The sequence below is a fragment of the Neopsephotus bourkii genome, unplaced genomic scaffold (assembly GCF_033783945.1).
Source record: "Neopsephotus bourkii isolate Nb327-2 ecotype Australia unplaced genomic scaffold, CSIRO-AGI_Nbou_v1 NB_719, whole genome shotgun sequence".
NCBI lineage: Eukaryota > Metazoa > Chordata > Aves > Psittaciformes > Psittacidae > Neopsephotus > Neopsephotus bourkii.
This window is the reverse complement of record NW_026901218.1, coordinates 2,382,969-2,394,157: the sequence shown is the minus strand read 5'-3', so window position 1 is coordinate 2,394,157 and position 11,189 is coordinate 2,382,969.

Sequence of the window (11,189 nt, the reverse complement as noted above, 5' to 3'; positions counted from 1 at the left end):
AGTGTCTTAGGCTTTACTGAACAGGGCTGTATTTGTGATCAGAGTTATAGACTCCAGGCTTTAAAATAAGCGGGTAAAAATGTCATTGCTGCCATTGATGTGAAAAGTGTCAACGCTTGGTTTTCTGTCATTTATGTTTCAGCTTAGCAATAATGTAGGAAAGGAGATTTTCTTTGGAAAGCTGAAGCAGTAAGTTAAGTTCAGTAAGAAATATGAGAAACTAAATACATTCCAACAAATAAGAAAATTACTTTCCTTAGGGAGTATCTTTTATTTTCTTCATTAAACCATATCACAGTAGGGTATCAGTTGTTTTTTAGCTCTTCAGTTTCTTAAAATGGACAACAGGTAAAATCTGTAGAGTTACAGCAGTTTATACCTGTTTTTAAAGAGCATGTTTTCCTAACTGAATTACAGTTACACAGTCATGCTTTGTGTGTCTGTAGCTGTGCACACATGCATGCACACACATTTCATGTCTCTTTTATCAGTAACTTTAGAAGTTGACCAATTGCAGACAAATTCAACACCAAATTACTAGTCCCAAAGACACTGCAGTAGTGAAATTTTGTGAGAGCAGATGGCTAGTCAGAGGAAAATAAAGGGTATAAGGATTGCTTACCCCTTGCAGGATGTCACAAGGTCCATGTAGGAGGTCTTCCTACCACCTCAAATCCATAGGAAACCAGGCTCCTTGGTTCTGCTATTCATAGAGCTGCTTATCTACTTACAATTTTCCTGTATTTAAAGCAAGTGAAATGAAACCAGTTTATATAAGTGATCAAACGATATGCTGCTAAAATATGGACTGCTGTATAAATCACGCCGTTAGTAAGATGCCCTAAATTTCCTCCCTGGAAATGGCTCTTTGTAATTGGCTAATTTCTCAAAATAATTTGTGATACCTTTTTACACATTGTGCCAACTGGAATAATCAAACAGAACTGATTAAAATTATACTTTCCCAGTTCTATTAGAAAATGTAGTCTATAACTTTTATATACTTTGAAATGTCTTAGACTGTTTTAAACACATTGTCTCCACACTAGAAGACTCATAACCAAGTAAAGAAATGGTTAATAGTCTCTTCATGGCTGAGAGTCCATGGGTGTTACCTGTGAGAAAGGTCATGAAAGCATTGTTGAGATCCATGGCCTAAATCCTTCACAATAAGCTGTAGATAGCAAGGCACATCACTGCAAGGTGCTGAAGGTACCTCCCACAAATGTAATCCCTGCCAGTAGAAGATAATTTTCAATGTAACCTGGATATTATTTATCAAGCACTTTTGGACACTGGAGGAGTTGTTTCTGGGGCACATCTCCCTGTACCACTGTAGATACAGCATGGAATTAGGAGTAACATTCATTTAAAATTGGAGACCAGATGAAAAAAACTACAGGAAATCATTATGAAAGAAAATTGAGTTTTGGGGTTTTGTTTTTTTTGTTTGTTTGTTTGTTGTTGTTTTTTTTTCTTAATTAGTGCCAGTTAATTTGGGACGGTAAATGTGAAATTATACAAGTCAGGAACTATGCAATCACTGAGTCATTTTAGCGATGCATTATGAGACAGAATTGAAGTGAATCAGTGAAGAGAAATCTTAAAGGACTTCAGCTCTACTCTGCTGGTTTTGGTTCTTCAGCTGACTGCTCTTTTCCATGTGCCTTCAGTCCTAGCCAGTGAGGAACAACACATGCACCAAAGATACCCACACCAATACCTGCTACTCATAGTGATGAGAAGCTGCAGCAGTCATTTCACACCATCTCACACTAGTGTCTGTGTGTGTGGTAAAAGCAAGCTCTTGATCTTCATCCTTTTTATGCTCTGCATAATACCCAAATGAAAGGCGAACAGCCATCAGTACCGTGTACAGCAGGTTGCACTTGGGACCACAGCTGGAGCAGCCTCTGGCCAGGCAATCCCTATTCCTCTGTGGGAGTCTGCAGAGCTGAGTGTACGACCCCAGGCTGTGTGGCCCTGTCAGGAGCAGCTCTCACCATGCACTTGAACCAGCAGCTGCTGCAGAATTTGCTCCTCTCAGCTGAAAGAGTGTTAATTGCTGGTGTTTAGGGTAGAGCAGAAATTAAATATCCATCAAAGGGTGTGCTCTCCACCTTGTTTTGACCCCACACCCTGAGGTGCTTTTACCACACAAACCCAAGTGCTCCTGTCTCAGCCTGATAAGTAACCCCTGATAAGGAGTTATCTTCTAATGAACCATGTCTTTGCAAAGCCCACACAGGTTCTAGGAAAAAAGAAGGGTTTATTTTCCTCTACTGTTTATTAAGAGCTTTTGGTTGGTTGGCCTCATTGCATATGCTTGCAAGACTATGAGGAAATACAAGTGGGAAGGCTAGGAAGTTATGATAACATACACTTGCCTTCTCATCATCTTCCTGGTATATTCTGTGTTTAGATTTTGTTTACTAGCTTATAGAAAAGCAATTGGATTAGATTTAGAAAATGACTTATCATTATATGGGGGTGAGGAGGAAGAGAGAAATTATTCGCTTAATTTGAGTAAGATTTTTAACAGTCAGTTCAATTTCTAGCTGCTTTTAGGCCAAAATACATGTCTGAAAATCAAATTCATCTGAGTGGAAACACTAAGTTAGAAATGGCATCATTCTTTTTAAACTCTCATTCTTTTTCTGCAGAGCTCCATTTGTAGTTACAAAAAAATAAGGCACACATTGTAGAAGTGCTTTAGAAAGAACCGTCCACCTACAGTCAGGGTGCAGGATTCAGATCTGTTTGCCGTACCAGAGCTGATGTTCCAGACAGAGCCTCCCACAGTGTAACACAGGCAGAAAAATCTGCATTACTGAGAGTGAAGGAATATTCATACAGAATATGGGACAATAGAGGATATCCAGGGAAGGTGATAAAGAGCAACAGACATTAATTCTTACCAGGTTCTGACAGTCTGGAGACCAGCACATCCTGAACCAGAGATTGTATCCACATCTTCGTGTTTAATCCTCAGTTTAAACTCCTTTGCGTAAATGCCTGAGGATAAGGTAAAGAGCACCATACATAAATAGAGAGCAAACCTGTCTCTTCATTATGCATCCTCACGCTGCTACTGATGATGCACATGGGTCCACAGCTAAAGTCCCAGGGTACTACTACAACAGAATAATTACTATTCCTCATAAATACCTTTGTCAGACCTAGGTATGCATAAACCTTCCCAGGAAAATATGCAGTAATGCTGAAAGCCAAGAGTTTTAGTGATAAGGTGACAGGAAAATCTTGGCTCCACTAAAGTCAAAATGAACTTTGCCAGTGGGTTCAGTGAAGCCCAGATTTTTGCCTTGAGAATCTGCCCAGACCAGCTGCTCATCGTGGATGTCCTGTGAGCATCTCTTGTCTGAAGGGGCTCCAAGGAAAGGTGTGCTGTCATGCAATCAAAAAGCTGAATTTTAACAAGCATGTGCGCACAGTGAATGGCTCTGCTGCTCTTTCCCTGATGCTGCTGCTCTTTGAGTGAACCACCTGCTCCTTCTAGCTCTGCTATTAGTTTTCACCAAGTCAGACACTGTGCTGAGGTGCTCACAGTTGTCAGTGTTTGCGTGCCACCTTGTGAGGCAGAGCTGGCAAAAGCCATTCAAGTACAAAGGATTTTGTAAAATAGATGTTGGCTTGCTATTTGGGTAGCACTGAAAGTAACTGTTGTGAAAGATTACAGAGTTGACCATAAACCACTTCTTTTCCCCTGAGCTTTCCATCTTCTGTACATACAAGTCAGGAAAAGAACCACTCCCAGCCCTTCTTCGGCAATTTCTCCAGCCGTTTTACAGCAAGTGCTTATGCTTGTAGGTTTAGTACTTGATGTTGTAGCCATTTTAGTGAAATACACCTATTGAGAGCATGGCTGACAGGGATGAGAAACATGGTTTAGTGTGCTGATGAAGCCGTGTCTTGAGGCACTAGAGAGAGCTCCAGTGAAAGGTGGATTGAATGTACCAGTTCAAAGACGGGGATGAGAGCAGAGGTGGCCACTGACCCACAAACCTGTGTAGAGCTCTGCTTACTCTGAAGGCTGTTAGCAAATACTTGGTCTTGTTCCCAGCAAGACAGCAAGAGGTAAGCCTTTGCTACAGGCATCAGTTGCTGCATGGGCAAATGCAATACATGGATTATTGATAACCACATCCTGGGAAGAAGTGGAGCCCTCCAGAACAGCAACAGTGTATGATAAAATCTAACACATACATGAAGCCGGGGTTAGCTGCACAGAGAAACTTAGTACTTGAACACTACCTGTGCTGGAATCTGTCACAGTATGTATTACAGCCTTATAATGAGGTTAGTTTATAAATTATTAATAGGTAATATGAGCACCTAACAGATAAGAATATCAGGTATTATTCTCATCAACAGATAATGCTTTTTTTGCAGTAATAATCAACCTACTGAACTCTGTAATCACCTGTAACAATTGAGACCTGTTTGTGAAAATATCTATTAATTCTTACTTTTATAAAAGCAAGTTTAATACAAAACATGACAGTAATGGGCATATAATAGGGGATCACTTCTGTATTACTATTTTGTCTTTCAGCACTTGCTCATCCTTCAAGACAAGATTCTTCTGTAAATAGGAAATGTGTCAGCTAGAACTTACATGTGAGGAGAGAGAAATGCATCTTTCTTCTACTGTATATTGTTAGGAAGCTCAGGTTTTGAGCTGGGCAGTAATGGCTTAATGAAGGAACAGTTTGTTACAGCAGTACATATAACAGCTGTGCAAGTAAGTTGTGGTACGTGAAATGACATCCTCTGGAAGTGACCCACCCCTGCAATGACTGTTCCATATCAATCAGATCAAAGCCCCTAACTGCAGGCACAGAGCTGGATATCCAAGCAGGGTGATGGCCCCCTGTGTCTGGTCACTAAATATCTCATATCCAACTTGGATCTCAGTTAAGCCGGGTATCTGAGAAAGACTGTTTTTTTTGTGCTCAATGTGAAAGTCATAATTGCAGGAAGGCTAAAATTCCACTGTCCTGAAGCTCATTCCTGTCTAAATGGCCTTAAACCTGGGACTCCAAATAGTGGTTTTGTGCTATCGTGTGAGCTATAATAGGTGTAATGACACGGTGTGAAACCACCCGTCACCCTGTTTTACACAAACTAAAAATGAATGTTAAAAATCCAGCAAGAAGTTAAGAGTAAAAATAAAATATCTGGAATTCTGTTATTTGGAGGTTCTGCTGCCATTCAGTTTAGGAAGACAGCGATGTCTCCGGTGCTCTAGAGGACCCTGGGGATGCCATGGGTTTAGTGCCACAGTTTTCCATACCCAGTGTGAAGGAGCTGACTATATAACTTAACATCTATATATATATTCTCATCTCCTGTGAGAACCTGAACTGTGAGGAAGGATGCTACTTGCTTTTCACTGTGGCTGGGACAGACACTTAGCTATGTGGATGCAGGCTACCTTTAGCAGAGTAACTGTAAATCTTTCTTCACATCACTTTCCCAAAGTACCTTCTGTCCATCACCGGAAACTGAAGTCAACAAGGGAATGGACAGGAGGGACTGTGGTGAAGAAATTGGCTGATCTTCTGATATTCCAGCAGTAGATAAAATTAAACAGAAAAAAACCCCAAGCCCATGAAAACCAGAGCAAACCCCTTCCCCTGAGCAGTAGCATTTTCAGTGATTATACTGGGAATAACACACCACAATAGGATTATGATGACTGCAAATGTACCATATTGAAATAAAATTAGTTTAAAAGGAATGAACAATATCATCATCAGGCAGCTTTCTTGCAAGGTGGGAAATAGCTTTAATAACTTTATTGTTGGAACTAGACTGAAAAATAGAAAGGCTCTCCTTGCCCCAATACAACAGTGATTGTGTTAAAAGCAGAATCTCTGGGTCTAGAGGGCTCTTTTGGTGTTCCCAGCCTATGAAAAACAAGGGCCATGGCATGCAGCTAGAAATCAGCAATGCAGAGCGTTGAGATCTCATTCAGAGATGGGTGTATTTCAGAGTATGGAACCAAACAGGAATATTCATTATACGGAAAGTTAACACACCATGCTGCCTAGGAAGGATACTGAGAAGTGGCACAGGAAAATCAATAAAGATTGAAGTCTCTGTAAGTGCAGGCAGAATGTGGAATAAGAGCTTCAAAAGCAAAAAATCCAATTGCCAAAGTTAATATTACCTTTCTGGGACATGCTCTTTGGACATAATGAGAAGGAAATAATATAATGGGACTTTGGTCTCTATTTTGGGAACAGACCACTCTATTGTCTGAGAGCAAAAAGCAGATGAAAGATGGTTCAGGCTGAAAATTTGGGCATGATGTCCTCCTGGCTGTGGTGTGAGGACACAAGCCCTGCTCAGGGGTGTTCATTGCTGAGGCTGTGGTTGAGTGCCTGCTAATAACAAATACCTGGTGAAAGCACCCAAAGTGATGGGGTTTTATGCTATTTGTGAGAGAATGGACTTTCCTCATCATGTTAAGTCTGTGGGGATGCAGCTGCCCCAAGCAATTCCTTGAACAAACTGGAAACCACCAGGAGTGCATTGGAGTGGGTCACCAGTCTGTACCATGTGCCTGTGACTTTGTGATCATTTCCCACATTAGCTCTATCATACTGTGGAACATGGTTTTCCTCCCACGTATGTGTAGTGGCATAAGCATAAAACTAGGGATAATATGAAAGAAATAAGGGCATATAAAGCGGGGGTGAAGGTGGTAGGAAGCTACTGATATCCTTTATTTCTGAACTTGGTGTCATTTGAACGACTTTATGCCATTTATATTAAATCGCCATGTTCTTTTTGCTTGTCATTTTGGAGCTTAGTCTTTCTCTTTCTGTCATATCTTTTACATGACAAACTCCAGCTTAATGTATTTTTTTGGCAGTTGCATACTTAGTCTTCCTGATTCCTGTGGATACCAGGACAACAATGTTTCAGAACCTACTAAGGCAGATCAATCAGAGACTAGTCATTGATCTTTGCTGGGGACTGGGAGGTGCTGAGCCCTGGCTGGAGAGCCCATGACTCAGGATGGGGAATCAGGAGGAGAATTCTTGGCAAATAGGGAAAACTGTGTTGTGACAGGGTTATCTGACCGGGTTACTTGAATCAGTTGTTCTACCTGACACACTCATGAAGTGTTCTCCCTGTTTGCTAGGTGTATGTTATGAGGATGTAACAACAGGAGAGCTGGCTATGGCACGGGGCTGTTGTGCCATAGCACCATATGATGCGAGAAAGATACTGGGCATCTTCTAACACATGTAAATGGTAAACACAAATAATGACATTAACATTACACAGCAGATTACTATGAGGTGTGTAAACCTATCAGATGAATAACCCCCTGCCTATTGCAAATGTACTTGTGGTGACAAAACAACAAAGATTGAGAAGAATTCAAGGGCTTTGTTACATATGGCATTATCAATGCAGTATTTTAGCTTCATAAGAGCCTACTGCTGCAGCTTTCAGGAGGTACATCACTGCTAGGAGCTCATCAATAGCATTTCTCAAGTGCATAGAGGATCTATGGCCTGATAGCAGACAAGCCACCTGCATTGTTTTTGTTTCAGAAAAAGAAAATGGGGAAAAAAGGAAAGCAAAGGTTTACTTATGGCCAGTTTCACAGGCTGCAATCAAGTTACAGGTCACCAGGAGACTTTCAGGGAAAGGCATAACATATGTCTAACAGGCTCTAAGTAAGAGGCTATCTAGAAAATTGGATTTAGGTAATAAGGAAGCTTATTTAAGGCACTAAAACTCAGAAGGCAGAATCATAACCTAAGTTACTGGATTTTTAAGAGCTTTTCTGATTCCCCCTCAATAGTGTATAAAGCAAAACTAAGGAAATTATATTTTAGTTGCAAAACTTTCCATGCCTAGATTAAGTGTTAAATAGCTTATAGAACCGTAGACCAGTTAGGGTTGGAAAGGACCTAAAGACCATCAAGTTCCAACCCTCCTGCCATGGGCAGGGACACCTCACACTAACCCATGTCACCCAAGCTTAACCCGTTTACTTTGGCAGCTGTTTTTATACAGCTTGCTATGTTACAGCCGCTATAGCCAACAGCTTGTTTTGGTCACAGTCACAGTGAATTCAGTCATGAATAAACCAATGTTTGATTTAAATGACATTAAATGATGTTTTAAATTAAAATTACAACTTAGAAGCAGAGTTTTCATCTGATGGGCTCAGAGTTCATCCAGCAGTTCTGACACTGAGACAATACTGTTAAAGGTAACGATTGGAGCCAGCTGGGAACAATCCCTGGAGGGTGAAGCTGTGTGGTGCTGATGGACCCATCAGGCTGCATGTAATGAAGGCCTCAATTTATTGTTTTTCTATGGCTTTCTATTCTTTGTGATTGTCTGCTGATGGAACCTGATAAGCACCTTGTTACAGGAAATTGCTCATTTATCTGGTACATGCAGGACAACCCCTTTCCATGCCTCTTGTACACCAGGTACAGAGAGAAAACAGCCAGGCTCTTTGTAAGAGATCATCATTTTCCTCGGATGCGTTGGCTGAGGGAGTGCTTAAGATCTCATTTTATCCTGCAATCAAGCTCATCAGCTCTCCCCTTGCTTTTCCTTCTCAGCCAGGAGCTGAAGAGTATTGCAGCCTTCTCCTCTTAAAGGGGAGCACGCAGCACCTCAGAGATCTGATGCTGAACTACAGAATGTCCCGTGCCATAGACCAAATGGGTATAATTTGCAATAGAGTTCTCCCTCCTTCATGGCAACTGTCATCGTCACCAGCATTCGCAGCCTCACTAAAAGGCAGCATATCAACTGATGGATAAGAACGTGCTGAACACTGTGGGACATGCTGACTGCTTACTCCAGCAGACGGTCAAGTTTCCATCTGTGCCCCACGTGCAGCCTACCGATGACCCAGCATGAAGTTAGTGTAAATCAATAGGAAATGGGGTGGCTATGCTGCTCTTTTCACCTGGGTATTAGTGGAGCTGCCACCCGCTCCGTAACAGCACATGGAGATGGGGCAGGCAGTGGGGCAATGCATGGTCTGTGGATCTCCTAAGCCAGATTAATGTGTAGGAAGAACTTCAGAGCTCTGTTCCCTCCTGGCTGCCAGTATCATGCCCTGATGAACCCATGGACCCTAAACAGTGCAGAACAACAGCTACGTTACATAGGAGCCTGTGTACTCAGAACCTGCTAGGCCTCATCTTTCAGATGGGGCATCATTTTAGATCATAAAACCCCAGCAGAACAGCTAATGGACGGTTGTGCCACATTCCCTTCTATCAAGCCTTGGACTTCCAGCCAGCAGCACTATCCTTCCAAGACAAAACACACATACCTTCTGGCTTTCTTCTCATGTTGACTCAGAAACTCTTATTCAGCAGCTCCTTAGATAAAGGAATGAAGTATTTATGATTAGATATTGTGTAAGAATATCCTGTGGTATCAGACATGTGACCAACAGGGATTGAAATGGGGAGTGACAGACATTATGAGCCAGACACAGACACAGAGAGGGTGAAATATGAAGTATTGGAAACTGCTCCCATAAGAGACATGGAACTGAAATGCAGAACCTATCCACAATTCAAACCCAGAACATCAAGCACCAGCAGAGCCGGCATCAACTCCGAAACAATGATTTGAAGATGTAAGGAACATAACAACTTCAGGAAAGAAAAGCGAGCCCCGTGACTGTCAGATTAATTGAACACAGTGTCAGGAAGAGACTGCTTTGTGAAGTGCTGCCTCTTAAAGCATTACAAAGTCAGAGAGACATCAGAAACACTGATTGGCAGCAGAGGGGAAACAGAAACCACGAATGATCAATAAGGCAGCTGCCAGATGGTGGGGGTGACACATCGGTGCTTGAAGTACTTTGTGGAGCTTGAAGTGGCTAAAGAATAGGAGTGGGACCAACCCATTGATGAGAATCAGTTTGTATGCTGCAGGTTTTGCAAGCACACCTTCTGGCATTTGAATCCATTTAGTACAAATGCTGCCATTATTTGTTCCTGCTTAGCATGGCTGTAGCAGCCTCTGCAAGCCTTAAAGGCTAAATAAACTCTTTAGCTCTTTATTACAGAAGAACTTGGGATCTCCTGATACCACCAACTACTTCAGGCGTATTGTTAGTAGTGGGAAGTGCTGGTAAATCATCTCTTTGTTGCCAAAGTATTAATGAACTGACTCTGTTTCCACTGGATATACATCTCAGCCTGGCCAAAACCCCAGCATAAGCACAGAATCCAGGGGCATTTAAGGGGCTGCCTTGGGTTGTCCTGATTTCTGTAGCTGCTACAGAGAAATCTGGTCTTTTGTTGCATCGCTATCCCAGGTGATGTTCCCACTGCCCAGCCGCTGCCTTCCCTGTGGCTGCTCCAGCTCCACTTGTCATAGCTACCAAGAGGATTACGCCCTTTCTTCAGAAGTGTTCTAAATACCAGGAGACAGACCCCAGACTCTGCTGCATTCCTGCATCTCCCAGGCTGTCTCTCCATTGTTCCACTAGGCAATGTCCCAGTCCATACTTTATTCAGAGGATTTCCTCCTGCCTGTCTTCAGTGGGGTCACACTTTTTTCCTGTCCCAAAAGAGACAATTTTCAACCCACTGTGAATAGGCCAGGGGGGAGGTTTCCTCACCTGGTCCTGGGTTAGACCTGCCAGGTTTCTGTTCTATCTTCTTTTTGCAGCAGGTGGTGGTGACACGCATTCTTCTTCCCATCAGCTCCATCCCTCAGGCACTTCCTGGACAAGTGGTATTTAAGCAGCTCTTTTCCCCTACTATTGTTATGAAGTGCTATGTACCCACCTACCTGTGTGTGTAGGGGCTGTCATCTTTATAGAGGTAGGGCAGCCAATCTGGGCAGAGGAACCTTCCCTGAAAGCCATGCAGAGAGCACCAGGCTGCTCTTGCTGCTGTAGCATTGCTTAGGACATACCTGGCAGGCAGGGAAGCAGCTCCCTGTCCTCCCACATGCACTTCCTGAGCAGTGAGGCAGTTGGGATAGTGTTGGGCTGTTCTGGGATGCAACACAAGGCAGTGACCTGAAACAAGGGCTGTAGGAAGCATGCTACGAAGTCAGCGGCTTTGCAGGAGTCAGGCTGTGCTGCCACCAGCACTGCCACGTCACACTTGGAAGTCCCCATCTAGTGTTCCAGGCTTCGTCTTCTTCCAGTC